This window comes from Orcinus orca, chromosome 13 (assembly GCF_937001465.1).
Source record: "Orcinus orca chromosome 13, mOrcOrc1.1, whole genome shotgun sequence".
Taxonomy (NCBI): Eukaryota; Metazoa; Chordata; class Mammalia; order Artiodactyla; family Delphinidae; genus Orcinus; species Orcinus orca.
Window position 1 is genome coordinate 27,429,829 of NC_064571.1, and position 19,276 is coordinate 27,449,104.

The 19,276-nt window shown below is 35.4% G+C and overlaps 1 protein-coding gene and 1 long non-coding RNA gene across 26 annotated transcripts in view; one reads left to right on the forward strand and one right to left on the reverse strand.

Moving 5' to 3' along the window:
* LOC117199207 (uncharacterized) overlaps nucleotides 1-19,276 on the forward strand; it is a 1,082,321-nt gene that overhangs the window by 139,355 nt on the left and 923,690 nt on the right. For 2 of the 25 annotated variants that reach the window (XR_007470932.1, XR_007470945.1), the window contains one exon: nucleotides 16,940-17,533. The exons of 22 other annotated variants lie outside the window; for them this stretch is intronic. The gene's annotated coding sequence lies outside the window, so the exon portion shown is untranslated. Of the gene's footprint in view, nucleotides 1-5,142; nucleotides 6,080-16,939; nucleotides 17,534-19,276 lie in introns of those variants that run through there. One more of the 25 variants, XR_007470943.1, reaches the window with a different exon arrangement.
* LOC125960856 (uncharacterized) overlaps nucleotides 1-19,276 on the reverse strand; it is a 229,726-nt gene that overhangs the window by 33,800 nt on the left and 176,650 nt on the right. The gene's annotated exons all lie outside the window — the stretch shown is intronic.

Genomic DNA, 19,276 nt, shown 5'->3' on the forward strand with positions numbered 1-19,276 from the left:
GAATCAGAACCCACTAAACAGTGGTTCCAAGTGGAACAATTGCAATACCATAGCATGTATACAAAGCAATGATTTGCTGCATTTTTCCTCAAGAAAATTATGGCCATTTACTCACTTGACTATAAATTGGGAGATGGGGATTACTCATATTTTTAGCACTGTTGGTATAGGTTATAGGGTTTCTGTGATATTGAACTACGAATACTTTGAAACATTATTGTGGCCTTCCTATATGTATGGGGGCATATGAGAGACAGGTAATAAATCACTTACATAGACCACCTGATGGTCTTTTCCCTGGACCCTGAATGTTTAATTGGTATTAACATACTTGGAAGTTAGTACAACTTCCAGATTGGGTCCTTGGTTGTAGATAACTACCAAAATAGGGAAAGCCACATGGAAGCCTCTGAAACTGTTCCTGTCATGAGAAAGTAAGTAAAAATATATAAATAAAAATTGTATCATATATGTATTATATAAAATTTAGGAGATTTATATCAGCCATGAGTTTCTAACAGATGCAAGGATGGTGGTCCTTATCATATCCCCAGTTAAGTTACCTAGCAATGATCTTGCAAAAATCAGATGGATCCTGGAAGGTGACTGTAGACCGCTGCAAGTTCAACCCAGTAGTTGCCCTGATTGAAGTTGCCATGATGGATGTGGTAACTTTGTTAGAACAGATAGAGCCTCAGGTTCTGGTATATGGACACTGTTTTGGCATATGCATTCTTTTCTATTTCAGTAAGAAAAGAGGATCAGGGAGAGTTTTTGCTCACTTCAAATGTGTAATAAACACTTGCAAATTTTGCTGTTGAGCTGTAATTCCTTTTCCTCTGCTCTAATGTAATCCAAAGGGATCTCGGACTATCTAAACAGTGCAGAGCGCAGCACATGAATCCATTGCTCTCAGGATAGCATGTTAATCTCTTCAAATAGTTAGTACTATGAAGGCCTTCATGAGACCCTGTTTAGAGGATGGAGTGGTCATGATGGCAGAGAGAGAGGCCAACAGCATGGATTCTCACTAACTAAGGCTAATCTAGCTACTGCTACTGCCAAATGTCCAACCTGTAAGAAAAAGAGACCAAAACCAAGCTCCAAAATTACATAATTTCTTGAGATTTACTATCTACCTGGTAACAAGTTAACTATTTTGAATAGCTTCCATCCTGAGAATATCACTGGTCTTGTCACTAGAATAAATTATTATTATATATTTCTGCCAGTGTATATGGGTTTCAAAAACATTCCTGTTCTGCTAATTGTTCTTCAAAGAAATGAGTTTTATGGAAGGTGTGATGGTTTATTTTATGCCTCAACTTGACTGGGCCACAGGGTGGCCAGATATTTGGTCAAACATTACTCTGGGTGTATCTGTGAGGATGTTTCTTTTTTTGTTTGTTTGGTTTTTTTCTTTTTAACATCTTTATTGGAGTATAATTGCTTACAAAGGTGCGTTAGTTTCTCCTTTGGAAAGCTCCTTAACATTGATCTTGGCAATGATTTTTTGGATTTGACACCAAAAACACAAGCAACAAAAGCAGAAATCAACAAGTGGGACTATATCAAACCAAAAAGCTTCTTCACAGCTAAAGAAGCAATCAACAAAATGAAAAGGCTACCTACAGAATGGGAGAAAATTTTTGCAAACCATATACAGAGTAAAGGGTTAATGTCCAAAATATATAAGGAACTCATACAACTCAATACAAAATAATCCAACTAAAAAATGGGTAGAAGAACTAAGTAGACATTTTCCTAAGAAGACACCCAAGTGGCCAACAGGTACATGAAAAGATGCTCAACATTCAATCTGGAACAATTCTTGAGTGTACAAATCCTTCACCTCCTTGATCAAACTTATTACCAAGTATTTTATTCTTTTTAATGCAATTGTAAATGAGATCGTTTTCTTAATTTCTCTTTCTGATAGGTATTATTAGTGTATAGAAACACAATTGACCTTTGTATATTGATTTTGTATCTTGCAACTTTACTGAAACTGTTTATTAGTTATAACAGTCTTTTGGTGAAGTCTATTATAAATATTATATCATATCATCTGCAAGCAGAGACAATTTAAATTATTATTTTCTGATTTGAATGCTTTTTATTTCTTTTTCTTGACTAATTGCTCTGACTAGGACTGCCAGTATTGTGTTAAATAATAGTGAGAACAGACATTCTTGTCATGTTCCTGATCTTAGAGCAATAGCTTTCAGCTTTTCATCACTGATTATGATGTTAGCTGTGGGCTTGTTATATAGGGCCTTTATTATGTTGAGATAAATTTCTTCTATATCCATTTTGTTAAGAGTTTCTTATTAGGAAAAAATGTTGAATTTGTCAAATGCTTTTTCTGCATCTATCAAGATAATCACAGGATTTCATCCTTTATTTTGTAATGTGGTGAATCACATTGATTAATTTGCAAGTGTTGACCCATCCTTGCATCCCAGAAGCAAAGCCCACTTGATCATGGTGTATGATCCTTTTAATGTACTGTTGAATTTGATTTACTAATATTTTATTGGGTAATTTTGCATTTATGTTCATCACATATATTGACCTGTAATTTAATTTTTTTGTATATCCTTGTCTGGCTTTTTTAATCAGGTAATGATGGCCTTGTAAGATGAGTTTCAAAGTGTTCTTTCCTCATCTATGTTTTGGAGAAGTTTGAGAGGGAATGGTATGACTTCTTATAATATTTGGTAGAATTCACCAGTGAAACCATCTGGTCCTATAATCAAAGATAGGAAATCTGAGAGGAATGAAATATTATGATAAAACATCATAGCCTAATTGAAGTTGGGGGACAAAGTCTTGGTTGCTGTGACAGTAAATTACTCTTAGTTTGAGTAAGAGCTTCTCACATACCACTATGTTCTATTTAAACATGACTAGGATTTCGGATGATCCTATGACCAGAGCTACTCATCATCACCTGGGCATAATCATATCATTAAGCCATAAAGTCAAGTGGGCACAGCAGAAGTTGACTATATAATGAAAATGATACATTCAGGATTAGGCCAAAGAGTTTGATTTTGACTTCCTATCTTCTAACTGTATTTTTTTCTTTTCTGTCATTATCCAAGATAATTTTCTTTCTCATGAGTAGTCCTAAATGGTTTCTTTACAAATCTATCATGGTAGTTTTGATATTAATTTGGGGGATGGAAATAGCAATAATAATAAATGTATGTAGGGCATTCCAGTGACTTCTGGAGAGACATGTTCTCCTGATCTGAAAGGCAACAGGAAAAGGAGAGAGAGGGCACAGCCTCTGAATGTTTTTATGTTTTTGCAGAAATACAGTTACCATAGAAATTCAATGCAGAGTCATGTTAAGGGGTTAAAATATACAAGCAACCCATCTTAAACATACTACATAAGGAAAAATCTGAATTTTTTATATCTAGTGTAACACATTTAAATTAACATTACTATCAAACACTCAGTAATTTGGCATTGTAAATCTCTTAAAAACAAAATTATCATAAACTTCAAACAAATAAGTCTCTCACAGCTTAAAAACAAACAAACAAACAAAAAATGGGGCCTCAGGTTAGGATTCAATGTTACTTTTTTCAATTTTGAAAAACTTATGAGTTTAATAGGAGTTAAGAAGAGGAAGGACAGGGGAGAGATTGCTAAAGGATTTCTTCCTGGGGTGATGCAAATATTCCAAAATGAGATAGTGGTGATGCTTGCAGAACTCTGTGAATACACCAAACAATGAACACTTAACCATTAATGCTAAACATTGCACACTTTAAAGTGGTAAAATGTATGGTAAGTAAACTATATTTCCATAAAGCTGTTATTTTGAGAAAAAACAACTTATGATAGGCAGTCTCTTCCTGGGTGCTGGCATTGTATATAAAGATCATATATTACCTAGTTCCCGAAATGTGACCACTTTTCTCTCTAATCAAACTCAGGAGTATATTTTTTCTCTTTGAGTAAAATTAAAACAAAATTTTTAAAAGTAAATGATTCAAAACACAATTTAATTTATACCAGAACATGAATTTTATTAATTTGTAATTAATTTTAAAAACTGATTAAGACTGTAACTCTTAAATTTTTACCTATATTTACTTATTCTGTTTCCTTATCCATAAAATGGGGGCATTTATCATATAATAAAAAAATGTAAAGCAATTAGAACTTTTCCTAGTGCATAGAAGGTGCTTTGTAAATATTTATTATTATTAATAAGTAATGCACAGGCCATATTCACTTCTCCAATAGAATATTTTTATACTTTACCAAATAAATTTCTTATTTTCCAGTAAGTATTATTTTTTCCTCAATTTTTTTCACAAGCTGTCCACTCGAGAACACAAGAATTTTAAACACCAATCTTCAGCTCAATGAGTTTACAAAGTAGGTGTGAAGTCACAAAACTTCAAGATACTGTTTATTTTTTTCAGAAGTCACAGGTCTTTTCAGGAATTAGGAGGTTCCCATCACATATGAAAACAAAGTAACATTGTTAAAAGAATACCATTCAACTGGCATAAACATTGAAACATTCTTCAGTTTTATAATTTAGTGAATTCTAAGCTCCTATTTACCATTTCCACACCTAAAATCTTGATATTAATCCAATTCCTCATGCTCAGTTCAGTAATGATTATGCATTCTCATTATGAAATTTGGAACTTACCCAGTTGTACCTGTGAGTGGATGGATGCAGCAACCCCACTCAGACAGAGGGGTGATTACCAAGGTCTCAGTCCCTTTAGAAATTTAAGTTTGGGCCACAACAGGGCCAGATTCATGGGCATTTGACCTGGGCAGTCCCACATGTCAAACGAAGGGCCCCATACTTAAAAGAACCTCATGCTTGGTCTATTGCTCTGCTGTCACTGTTTTGAAATTCTTAGTAATTTTTGAACAAGGAGTCCTACATTTCATTTTGCACTGAACACAGAAAATTATATAGCTAATCCTGGGTCATAAAGCCAGGTAAGCTACCAAATCCTGTGGTAATAATTAAGGGTAGGAGGAAATTAGTATAGGTGTTTGAGGAGGGAGAGGATGAGTATTAATGGTACCCTGAACCTACCTGCAGCAATGGTGTCTGTACCTCTTCCCACTAACCTCTCATAAGTTTCTCCTCAGAAACACAGACAAGAACTACGGAGGAGGGACTTTCCTGGTGGCACAGTGGTTAAGAATCCGCCAGCCAATGCAGGGTACACGGGTTTGAGCCCTGGTCCGGAAAGATCCCACATGCCGTGGAGCAACTAAGCCCGTGTGCCACAACTACTGAGCCTGCATTCTAGAGCCCGTGAGCGACAGCTACTGAGCCCTCATGCTTCAACTACTGAAGCCCGTGTGCCTAGAGTCTGTGCTCCACAACAAGAGAAGCCACTGCAATGAGAAGCCCGCTCATCACAATGAAGAGCAGCCCCCACTCGCCGCATCTAGAGAAAGCCTGCACACAGCAACAAAGACTGGACACGGCCAAAAATTTTTAAAAATTAATTAAAAAAATGATTCTGGTTCAAAAGAAAAATGCATATACAAAGCTTAAAAAGAAAATGATGAAGGAGCTGTTTTCCAAACCTCATGCACAGAGAAGAGAATCTGTATGAAGCAAGGGATGGATGGGAGGTGTCTTGCTTACATCTCTATTCAAGGAAGACTTCTGCAGGAAGGATAGCTGGTTGACAGCCTCCAGCTTCCCCAAGATTGGCCAATGTGTTCTTGCCAGACTGCTTCCCCAGTGACTAAGCACTATGACGTACTAGAATCACTATATTCCTGCCCACCCCTAGATTCCTAGAATCCCTGTAATGGTAGACTTTGCTTAGGGAGTCTGATTACCTAGTCAGTTAGCTAGCATCCTCTCTCTCTCTTTCAGATATATATATAATCGCTATTGGGATCATGGGTAAATTTTTGTTTCTTTCACCCTGCTTTGCTTATGTGTATATTATTTTTTTTTCTGCAAATACATGTGCTACTTCAAGGACTTACAATATTGTTGGAAATCATCAAGAATAACACATTTTGTGATCTGTTTGAAAGGAATAAATGATTTCACCCACCTACATTTACTGACTACTCATGAAATGCAAAGCTTCACCTTACTTTACCCTATCATCAGAAAAATGATTCCAGTTTTGGTACAAAAGGATACTTCCAAGTATCCTTTCTGCAAGATTGTAGAAAAGCAACCTCATGTATATTACATGATAGCTTTTACATGAATTACTGCTGCTGCAAATCAGTGTGCAGTGTATGTGGACAAATACTCAGTGTTTTCATGTTTTTTTAAGTATAGGTTGCACTTTTGCATTTCATGGTGCCTTTTAGAATTAACTATATCTTTTTTATTTTTTCTTTAATGTCACGAACTATGTTTTGAAATATTCAAACACATGAGAAAAAGGCTTATTGAAGTAAATATTCTGCAATTAGTATTTCTCATGCCACTTATACCATGATTACATGAAATGTAAAATCACTGCTTTTGAGTATTAGGAAAAAAATAGAAGGAATCATAATTATGGGCAAGTTTTATTAGGAAATGTTTAGGTTAACTCTGAAATTCAAGTATAAATAAGATTTTTTTAAATCTCAGTTTATAGTTATCACAAGTATGTGTGATAAGTTAAGTTTTGCTAACCAGTAAATTGGGGTGGTCCTTGAATCTTCCTTTGGCAGTTCCTCCCCTTCATTTCAAATCAATCAGAAAGTCTTACAGACTCTACGTCCTAAACCTTTCTTGAAGCCCTCTCCTCCACCCTATTTCTGCTGGCATTGGGCTCATGCTCATTTTTTCTTCATTTGAGTGCTCACATTCTGGCCTCCCTTCTGACTCTCCACATTGTTGCCAGTGTGATTGTTCTGAAATGGAAATATGGTCATTCCTCTGCAATTCACATCTGTCATTGAGTTCCCAGAGCCTAGCTTGAAGTCAAATACTTGTTGGCAATATATTTGAGAACTTTTTTGATCTTACTCCTGCTTGCTTCTCAGACTCATCCCTGTCTGCCTACAAAACCTCTCTGCTCTGGCTCTGAACTCCCTGTCATCATTCAAAAGTTCCATGAGTTTTCACAGCCCTGCAAGTTGCATCTTCCGTTGCCACTGCCTGGAATATATTCCCCTCAGCCCAATCCTGAAAAATAGAACTCATTTCTCTTTTTTCGCCTATATTTTTTCTTAAGTTCATGATTAACATTGCCATTTTAAAAAACCTCAATGCAAAGAATTTAATTTGCACACCATAAAATAATTTAATATTTCTGTATAAAATATTCTTTTATTTCCCATTTCAGAATAACTAAACCATAATATCACATGACAGTTTTTCTCAGCTGATTTCACTGATTTTCCCCCAGCAGATAAACAACTTACCTTGAGTTAAGCACTTCCTCCTCTGCCCTTTGCTGCATGCCGAATAAAGCTCTGATAAACATCTTCAGGTATTGCATGTGGCAAACATTCTAACATGTCCAGGAAATTCTTAAAGCCAGAGACTCTCTTTGTTCGTTTCCATTCCCTAAATGTCTTGGATACTTGCTACATGGCAAGTACTCATGTAATATTTGTTTAGAGAATGAAAGATAGCAAATAATTGAGAATAAAACTTGATTTTTTTGTGTTATTTTGAAATTTTTTATCAAAATGACAGAACATAACTATTCAGTTATACATTTATCCTTGGTCATGTTCTTGCTTAAATCGTGTAACTATTAACATACAGTTCACTCCAACAGCAGTTTTATGTTCCTACGTATTAGGTATTTTGTTGTTTGCTTGGGAAACTCAGATAAATACAACACTGACTCTTTATTCAATGTTTTCTTATTATAAGTAAGTGATGAAATAACAGTGGTACTATTCACTGTACTCTGTGCCACCTACTATTTAATCACCTAATAAGATACTTCGAGGTGAAATTTAATCATCAGCAGTCTTATTTTGTATATGTGTGTAAAATAATTTAAATGCATTCAAAATATGTATTGTGTTGTGGCAATATAGGTAAATTTATGTATAAAAAGCATTGGATATAATGGTTATTCAATTAATATTTTGGATTGGTTGAATATATCACTAATATGAATGAGTAATTCATACTACTATAATCCTTTCATTTCAGCTGAGCTCTCTATATTTTCTTCTTTTTTGAAGAGAATGGCACTTCAGTATAATCACAAAGAGTGAATAGATGGGATTGCATAGTCTCAATCAACCTACTTTTTACATGCAAAAAAGTTAAAAACACATAATTATAAATTTCCTATATTTCACAGTAAACATTATTGTTCAAATCTTAGAGTTACAACAATATAAAATGTTAGTAAAATCAATGTTTTGTTGAAATTATAGTAATTCATGTAAGATTTTTTAGAAACTGACACTAGTGAAAACTCTGAAGTAGTGTAGTTTTTTGGCATTTATTTTTCAAACTTCCAACTGGCAACTCAATCACAAAGGACCATCCATAGAGCCACACACTATCTACCCTGATTGCATCTCATGATCCTTACTTCCCTGCCTCCACTAAAACACTGAGTTCTGAGTAGTAATTCTGATCTGTGCCTTATAATTTGATGAAAGTAATTTTTGAAAGGTTAATATGTCAGGACATTTTTTGCAAATGTCCTAAACAGGTTCTCTTGTATTACTATGATTATTAGTTTCATAGTGTTGCCATAACAAATTGCCACAAATTCAGAGACTTAACACAGGCATTATCTCACAGTGCCTTCACAGTCTGAAGTCTAGCTTCCTTGGGTCTCAGAAGGCTAAAATCAAGGTGTCTACATGGCTGTGTTCCTTTCTTGATGCTTTAAGGCAGAATCCACATCCTGGCTTTTGTGAGTGATTGGTAGGATTCACTTCCTTGTGGTTGTAGGGCTAAGGTCCCTGTTTTCTTGCTGGTATTGCCGGTTGGCTAGACATCAGGGATCTTTCTCAGCTTCTAGAGGCTGCTAGCCTTCCTTGGCTCCTGGCTCCATTCCTCCATCTTCAAACCAAGAGTGGGTCAAGTCCCTTTCATGCCTCAAGTCACTCAAGCTTCATCTCTTTGACTGATGATTCTGTCTTCCTCTTTAGCTTTTAAGGGCTCATATGATTACATTAGGTCCACTCAGGTAATCCAGGATAACCTTCCTAATATAAAGCAATTGATTAGTAACCTTAATTCCATGTGAAAGACTCTTCTCAGCAGTACCTGTATCAGTGCTTTACTGAACAGCTAGGAAACAAAAAATCTTGGGGAGATATTTTTACAATTCTGTCAACCACTTCATGTAATGATTTTTTTTCTTCTGGAAAGCATATTGAATAAGTTAACTAAGTAAATAGTGAGAACGTTTTTAGCACTTTATCCTATGATGGTTTTCTTTTTCAAAGAAAGAGTACAAACAAGGGAGAAAAACATAAAAGAACATTCTTCATTCTGAGTCTCTCTCTCTCTCTCTCTCATTCTCTCTCATCCTCCTCTTCTCTCTTAGTTGTTTTGTTTCTGTTATAAGTTTTTCTTAAACATGCAGCTTCTGACCAATGCCATTGAAGGCCCAGGTACATTCTATCTTCCTGCTTCACCATTTTTAGCATGTGGATTCCATTCTCCCATTCATAGTATGGTTGATAATCTTCTAACAACCTGCCATTATTCCAAGCATAAAGAAGAAGAGTGGAAAAAACATAAAGTACCTAAGGGCAAAAGCATAACTGCCTGCCTATGGAGCCTAACCATTCTTCAAAACATTCCCAAAAGCTCAACTCAGTGACTTGTTTCCATCTAATTGTTGGAACCATGCTACATTGCTTTCCTTAGATGAAAGAAGACTAGGAAAACAGTGGGGCTGAATAGATTGGGTTGATGAACACCACTGTATCTGACACACTATCATCAGACAGAGGATAGTATGGTTTATATTTGAATATTTCTTGTCTAACATTGAACAGAGAAAATAAGGAAATTTGTGCTCATCTGACTGAACTGTGCCTTGGTGTCCTGAAATTAATTTTATGTGGATTGAAGAAATCAATAATCACTAAATTTCAGAATGGAATTTCAATTTTCATTTAGTAAATCCTAAACCATATGTAATATTTGTTTAAATTGTTAATCTTTCTCAAAAAATATTGAAGTTTTTAATGTTAACTTTATGGGATTAAGCCAAAGACATCAAGAGTGTTAGAAATTCCACGCCCTATATATTGTGAAGTGTGGAATGGTATGAATATATGATCTTTTGTCTTATCACAAATTATAATAAGCTTTTAACTTGACTATCTGTTAAGTTCTGTAGCTTTTCTAAAATTAGGATTAAGTTAAATTTGAGCTAATATATTCTAATTCATGTAAAATTTACATATCTGATTTTGTGACTTTTTGTGACTATCCTTCAAATCAGCATTTCTATAGCAGAGCCTATCTACCAGAAACAACAAAATTTAAGGCATGTTATTTTGTACTTTCAGTGATCTTAGTCCTTGCACTTAAAAAAACTCCATATCAATATACGTTAATGGGAAGACTTTGTAATGTAACAAAAAAATCAAAAATGTGTTTTTACTTCACTGTTCTCTTGTCCGGGTGGCATAGTGTAGATGATGGGTAATAAAAAAAAAATGAGATTCAAAGCAATTATTTTCCAAACTGCTGGCATTGAAAAAATTGTAGTCATTTGGAAACATTTAGGGCTCTGAACCAAATGAACTTACTATTATATAAAATACAAGAATCAAAATACATAACAGTAATCCCTGAATGTCAAGGGCAAATCACTTAGCTATAATAATTTTAAGTCCTTGAGCATTTATTATAAAGCATACTGACAATGTGAATATACACCTGGCTATATATCTCCCAATAACACATTAATTTTCAGCTATTTCAATAATGGTATAGATCTCAGCATAGGACTGTTCTATGATAGAAGCAATCATTCTAAGTAAGGTATGTATTTAAGGTTATGTCAAGTTGTGAGAAACTTACTAAGTACTTCTGTTTAAAAATTTCCCTGTTTAATATGTTAAAACTTTGTTTACAATATTCCAAGGGTATTTTATTCCAAAGGTCTTTCATCATAAAATATTTTCAGTGTAACATTTACTATTACGTGACAATTCAAGCAGGTAATACATACTTAAGAATTTACAGTTTGTCAGAGTCAGATGTGAAGTTGTCTTTCTTAGAAAGTGACATCTAAGAGAAGACTAATGTTCCAAATAATACAATAGTACTGCTATATACAGAAAAAAACACGTTCTTAAAACAACACAAAACAAAACAAAATTGGTAGGATGCTAGAAGAGCAGATACTTGAAGAAGGATGATTGCAGGCTGGCAATGCCATGTGAAACAACACTGCACTGAAGAAACTGGAGGAGTCTGCATGCCCTGAAGGACTCTTTCTTCATGAACCCCATTGGCCTCTCACAGCAAAGGGTCTGAAAAATCAACTAAGAAGTGCCTATGGTGATACAGACCGGAGAGGGGAACACAGTCATGTGGGTGGGACAAGTATATGCATCCTGATGCTTCCTCTTTATTTCCACAAGACAAAAGTTTTAATCAGAAAGAACAGTGACACTACTGGCCTTAGGGTATATTAAGGCCAGTTTTAACGAGCTTACATGATAGGTGAAACAATAATTTGAGGGTAGAACCTGATTAATTAAAGTTATATTCATTAAAAATATAACAATGTATATTTCAAATTAGCAGGAAATTACTACAAACTTTATAAGAGATGTATAAGTAATAAGTCAATAGTGGAGGTAAAATGATATACTATATAATGTTTAATGCAAAAGAAGGCAGAGCAAGAGTATATAATAAATTAAATAAATACAAAACAGCTAGCAATTTAGTAAAGTTTTTATCCAACGACATCCATAATCACGTTACTTATGAATGGCTTAAATATAACTTTCTTAAGAATGCAATTGTCAGATTGGATCAGACAGCAAATCCAATTCTACTGTGTCTATTAGAAATGCAGTTAATATATACTGATAAAGATAAGTAAAAAGATGGAGAAAGATATGCCATGAAAATAGCCCCCAAAACCTTGAATAGCTATGTTAATATCAGAAAAAGCCAGCTTTGGAACAAGGAATACTATCCAGAATAAAATGGGACAGTATATCATCATTAAGGGTCAATTCTCCAATAAGACATAATGACCATAAATGTATGTATATATATATTACTGATAACAGAGCATCAAAATAAATGAGACAAAAATGGAAGTTAGTAAAACAAGTTGGCAGTTCTAAAATTATAATTGAGACATCAAAAATCCTTTCCCAGTAATTGATAGAACAAATAGGCAGAAAGACAGTAAGAGTATAGAAGATTGGAACACTATCAACCAAATAGTCCTAATTGACATTTATAGAACAATTCACCCAACAGTAGAATACACGTTATTTTCAAAGACATATGAATATTCAACAAGATAGACCATAAAATAAGCCAATAAAAATATCTCAAACAATTTAAAAGAGTAGAAATCATAGCTACATTTTAATAGCATAATAGAATTTAGCTATAAGTCAAACAGGAATAAATCTAAAAAATTCTCAAATCTTTAGATATTAAACATCCCATTTCTAAATAACCCAGGGTTAAAGGGGAAGTCTAAAACCAATGAAAAAAGTCTGTATGAAATACAGATAAAAATACAACACATCAAAATATGAGGGATACAGCTATAGCAGTGCTTTCAGGGTCATTCATAGTATTGAATACTTATATTAGGAAAGAAGAAGTGACTCAGATCAATAATTTAATTTTTCATCTTAAGAATTTTTTTGTGTGTGTGTGGTACGCCTCTCCCTGTTGTGGCCTCTCCCGTTGCAGAGCACAGGCTCTGGACGTGCAGGCTCAGTGGCCATGGCTCACGGGCCCAGCCGCTCTACGGCATGTGGGATCTTCCCGGACCAGGGCATGAACCCGTGTCCCCTGCATCGGCAGGCAGACTCTTAACCACTGCGCCACCAGGGAAGCCCCATCTTAAGAAATTTTTAAAGAAAAATAGAGAAAACTAAACCCAAAGCAAGTAGAGAGAAGTAATAAAGCATGGAGAAGAAATTAATGAAATTGAAAATAGAAAAATAAAAAAAATCAATGCAAATAAAAGCATATTCTTTGAAAAGTTCAATAAAATTGACAAACTTCTAGTTACAGTGACCAAGAAAAAAGGGAGAAGAGCTTCCTATAAGAATGAAAAATTTCAATATCAAGAATGGAAAATAAAGGGACATTGTTACTGGCAACATCAGCTCTAAGAGGAGTCCCGTAGATAGCCTGTGACCTCAGTGTTATCACAGAGTTGGATTTCAGAGTGGTGGATTTGGAGCCCTTAGTCAAGTTCATTCCTGGTATTTGGAAGTAAGTGAAGATAATTCTCAGTCACAACTGTGAAGACGTCGTTATAAAAATAAAAGGAATATGGGTTGTTCTAGATGACCAGAAAATTCAATATGTGATCTTTTATTAGATCTTGGATCAGAACTAAGAAATAAAAACAACTAGAAAAATATTCAGTGGCATATTTGGGGGAAATTGTTATATTGAACACATGACATAAATATTAAAGAACATTTTGTATATCAGGCTTAAATTTTCTGGATGTGATAATTACATTACAGTTAGATAAAATATCTTTTAAAAAATGAAATACAAGCTAAAATATTTGTGTGAAGTATCAGAAACTTAGTTTTAAATAATTGATAAATATGTAATCAAAATGTGTATTGTTGTGAGTGTATGTTTAGGTAGACCGAGGGTGAGAGATAAAGGATATATAGCAAATAATGAAACCTGGAAACTCTAGGTAAGGGATATAGGAATGCAAACTTCTAATTTTTGAAGGTCACATATTTTTATACTAAAATTTGGGTTAAAAATAACAACGGTTTACAGTACATTCTTATGGTTAGCAGTTTATATAAAGCCAACCTACTTCACAGTTCTTATAATTATTTTTTGCTGTCATACTGCTCAAGTGCCTTAGCCATTATAAATCTGAACTCTTCACCTTCCACCTATACCTCATCCAAATGACACATAAAATCTTTAGTGATTGTGCTGTTACATGGTGTTCTTATTGCTTTCAGTTGAGGGTAAAATTCAGTTCCGAAATTCCACCTTGAAGATTAGCATTCTAAGTACAAACTGGTAGCTTAGTCTTTCCAGAAAGCTGAGCCTGAGGCAGAGGAGTTATGTTCATTTCTAGGGAGCAGAAGTGAAAGACAAAGTGGCAAGGAGGAAGGGAGAGATGATACAAGTATAGATTATTGAACTGCCTATCGCTAAGTAAGTCAAATTGCAGAATACCATGATTACTCTCAAAAATCCATACTAGCTTCATTTTGGGTCCTTCTATTGGAAGGGATAAATAGGACTGAATTTACCCACAAATTACTGAATCCTACTGTTCAAAGTTTATCCCTTGGGACATTAACTCCCACGTACTTTCAGGTTGTGCAAAGGAATGTGCCAAAAGAGGTCCTGTAACAGCTCAAACAAAGAAGTCATCAGACAGGGAGTAAGAGGGGCACAGTATGGGAGTTTTGCAAAGCACTGTCAGCTTGTGCGTACGTGAAGATTTTTATGGTTCAGCCCCAGCTTATGGTCACCCTGGGAATAGAAACAATAGACAGTGAGATGGAGAAGATCGGAAGGATGGAGCGTGCATGTGTGTGTGTGGTGGTGTGGGTCGCGGAGGGAGGGGCTGTGGGTGGTGGAGGCTGGACTTATGGAGTCCTTTGTAACATAGAATAGCAGAAGGGGTGACTTGTCATTTCCAAGATTAGGCTGTAAAAAGACTGGCTTCCATCTTGGCTGCTTTCTCTCATGCTTTCTTGGATTTGATCACCATGTTAGGCCACCTTGTCGAGCAGCCCTGTAGGAGACTCATGTGTCAAGGGACAGAGACTTGCCAACAACCACATGAATGGACTTGTAACTGGATTTATCCCTCCTCACTTTGAGTCTATAGGTGTGACCAGAGCCCCAGGTGGCCTACGGACTATAATTTCAGTATTGATGTTAGACAAAGGCACTTAACTAAGTCACACTCTGATCCCTGACTCCCAAAAACTGTTAGAAAATACATTTTTATTGTTAGAAACCATTAAAATTAGGTAATTTCTTACACAACAGTAGATAATACACTCTCCTATCTCATTCCCCTTTGTGGTCTCTGCCTCAGTCACCAGGCCCTAGGCTCTCCATTGTGCCCTGTTTTCCCTCATGCCTGGAGCTTTCAAATAGTGCCACCCATGTAAAATAATATTCCGTAACACTTCTAGTTAACTGCAGCATTTCTCTAAAATCTGAACTGCTAATCACATGCCCCGTGGCATACATTAAAAGCTTTCTGTATTTTCTTGGGCTTCCCTGGTGGCGCAGTGGTTAAGAGTCTGCCTGCCAATACAGGGGACACGGGTTTGAGCCGTGGTTCGGGAAGATCCCACATGGGGAGCAAATAAACCTGTGGACCACAACTACTGAGCCTGCGTTCTAGAGCCCGCAAGCCACAACTACTGAAGCCCACGTTCCTCGAGCCTGTGCTCCACAACAAGAGAAGCCACTGCAATGAGAAACCCTCGCACCGCAACAAAGAGTAGTCCCCGCTCGCCACAACTACAGAAAGCCTGCGTGCAACGAGAGAAAGCCTGTGTGCAGCAACGAATATCCAATGCAGCCAAAAATAAATAACTAAAATAATAAATTTATTGAAAAAAAACTTTCTGTATTTTCTTAATGGAACCTATCCAATTTGGAATTATATTTCTGTATGATTATTTGGCAAATGCCTGAGATTACCAGTAAATTGTAAGTTTAATGAGGCAAGGTTTTGCTTTTTGTTTTTTTCACTCCAACACTCAATGCAGTGCTTGACAGAGTTCTTGATTAATATACATTTTTTCAATTATCATATGATTATATGAGAGGCATAAGTGGTATAAAATTTTAACAATTTACAGATACATTACCTAGAAAATTTTAGTAATGTAACAAAAAATTAAAATAAGCAATGTGTTAAATTGGTGATCTAATCATATACCAAAATTACTTCTCCTAATAAAAATTGATAAGAAACATCATAGAAAGAAAAAAAAAACTCTGTTGCAATAGAACAAAAATTTACATATTTAGAAATAACTCATTCAATACATTTTAGAAATTCAATAGATAAAATAGTGAAGCATTTTGGAGAGTCTTTAAAAAAGATATGACTAATGGAAGTAAATACCTTGTTCTTGTATGGGAAGAATCAACATCAGAAAGGTGTCTTTCTATTAGTCATGTGATACATTAACATGGTACATAGTAATTATATAAATATATGTTGTTTTCAACTTGCACTATTAAAATTATGATTTTAAATAGAAGTGTCTAGCAGGGAGGATTATGGGAGAAGTCTCTGCTGTCAGAGAGTGCTGATGCTTGCTACTTACAGGACATAGACAAATAGCTTCTCTTTTCTTAGACTAAATTCTTTATCAGAAGTATAAACTTAATTTGTAGGAACAGATTTTTATAAGGATTAGTAGAAACCATTAAAAGAAAGTTCATAGCAGACTGACAACTATAAAGCTATTTGTTTGCTCTTGTAATTGTTATTATTACTATTACTCTCATGGTTAGCATTGCTGCAGCATTATCAAATCTGATTAACTATTTCTGTTGAGTTCTTTTATTGAGTGGTAAAATGAGTACATACTCTCTTGGAACAGTGTCTCTCATTAGAATTACCTGGGGATTCTTGTTAGGAATTTAGTTTCTTGTGAATCTCATTAGGATATTTGGAAATGAGCACCAGGAATGCACACTTTAAAAAGAAACCGAGGGCTTCCCTGGTGGCGCAGTGGTTGAGAGCCCGCCTGCCAATGCAGGGGACACGGGTTCGTGCCCCGGTCCGGGAAGATCCCACATGCCGTGGAGCGGCTGGGCCCGTGAGCCATGGCCGCTGAGCCTGTGCGTCCAGAGCCTGTGCTCCGCAACGGGAGAGGCCACAACAGTGAGAGGCCCGTGTACCGCAAAAAAAGAACAAAAACAAAAAAAGAAACTGAGGTGACTTTCCACCCACACTCAAGTTATGATTTGTAAAACTCACTGTATTACCTTTTGAATTAAAGTTACATTCTCTGTGGGATTTCTATTCTACACCCAATTTAAATCTAGGATATGTCTATTTCTAATTATTTCAAACCAATTAACTTTCCTTATTTACTAATAAAATTCACATTTACTTTATTAGTGTATTTTTTCTTGCTTAATTTTTAAAAACACTTTTAATGTGGATGTATTAATCATACCTTTCATTTTAATTAATGATAAACTGGATTCCAGAAAACTGTATGTAATTTTATTAAAATTAATCATAATGAAGTTAAAATAATCACATTTAAGAATGTGCATTTCCTTCTAATAGGTATTAGATTTCAACTGCTGTTTATATGTCCATGTATAACTCATAGAACCATACTCTGTATTAAACTCTGATTGTTATTAACTGTTTTTTCTGTTCCCTCACTGTGATATTATCTAAAAAAAAGAGAGAGACTTGGGGTTTCAAAATGGCTGACTAAGGGCATGTTTTAATCTCTTCTTCCTTCAAAAATCCCATTGAGATTATAGAAATCACAAAATATAGTAAATAAACAGTTAAAGACTTGGAGGTCCTGAAAAACCAAGAAAAGTCCCTAGTAAGAATCAATTGTTCAGTTATTTCTGAAGGATACAGAGCCAACAAGATCAGATTGCCTTGAGAGGATAAACCTAATCTGAAACTTCCACAGCCCAATATAAGCAAAATTAAGACACTTCAAAATAATGTGATTTCAAACGTCCTTAAATGCATCAGGTCAAGAAATATATGGGAAACTAGAGAAGACTGTCTTGTAGCCAAGTATGAAAGCTGTTAATTCTGTGCCAGTTACCTCTTAACATTTTCTGTATCTAGAGGATTTGTCCCAGAATACGTCTCCAAAGAGATCAAGTATGGCAGGTTCCCAAAGTGTTGAAGCTGGAAGGAGAAGCTGAGAGGTGTGCTGAGGAAAACTTCTGGTCATCACCATAGAAAAGGCTATTTCTTCCTGTTCAACAGAAAAACCAGACCAGACTCAAGTTCATAATTACAACCACAGCTAGAAATCACAGAAAGTAAAAGTGCATCTGCTGTTTGGAAAAGAAAAATGTTTAGTGTTGTGCTGAGTGAATAAAAAGAAGCCACTTAAACAACTACTATTGATCAATGCTAACTACTGTTATAAATTTACACAGAAAAATCCATAATGACCAAATATCTGAGGGGAACATAGAAGAGGAACACTTGGACATAGTTGAGCTAATGAAAGAACTGGAGCTAATGAAAGAACTATCTATTAAGGAAAGAAATTAATGGGAAAATAAACACAAATAACTTAATAAATATGCTTAGTAATGTTTGAGAAGATAGCATTCCTGCAAAATATGAATATGAAACTTTTCTTTAAGGGAGCTTAGGAATTTAAAATAAGTGCATATGCAACCTCAGTAACATATATCCTACTAAGGGATAGAGAGAATATAAGAGAAAAAGGTATTTAGATAAATAAATAGTACAACATATCACTGAATTAAAAACAACCCCCAAAACCCTGTTAAGATTGATGATGCTTTCATCTGAAACATTCAGACAAAATTAATGAACAAACAAAATAATAATAAATTGCTACAAACTCCTAGAGAAAAGGAATATTTACACTTTAAAAGTCACATTTTCTTTATTATTTGATGAGGTAATAAAACATGTACTGAGAGATGACCCCATTCTCCAAAACAATATAGCGATGTGTGCAAGTGTGGTCAAAAAAAAGATATTGCAAAAACAACTGTTAGACCTTCGCGGTCTCCTAGGAGTTTCGACTCGCCCAGGAAACAACAAGAGTCGGAAGCCGATGCAAAACGCAAGAGGTTTATTGAAGGCCGGTGCACCGGGGTTCCTTGGTCCTCACGCAGGAGGTCGAAGAAGGAACCCCCCCACGGCGTGAACATGCATTTTTATAGGTCTCAACTTCCTGTTATGCAAAGTGTGGATTCAATTGTGATTTTTAATGATAGGTTCTTAGCTTCTGTTCGGACCAGAGAGGGAACCTGTCCCAGGCTTCCTGATTGGTTCTTTGACAGATACCTTTTTTACATTTTGTTTATCTCCCTCCTTCTCGGAAGGGGGCCGGACATCCTGGAAATTCACCCATTGTCTAAGAAGCCCCTATTGTC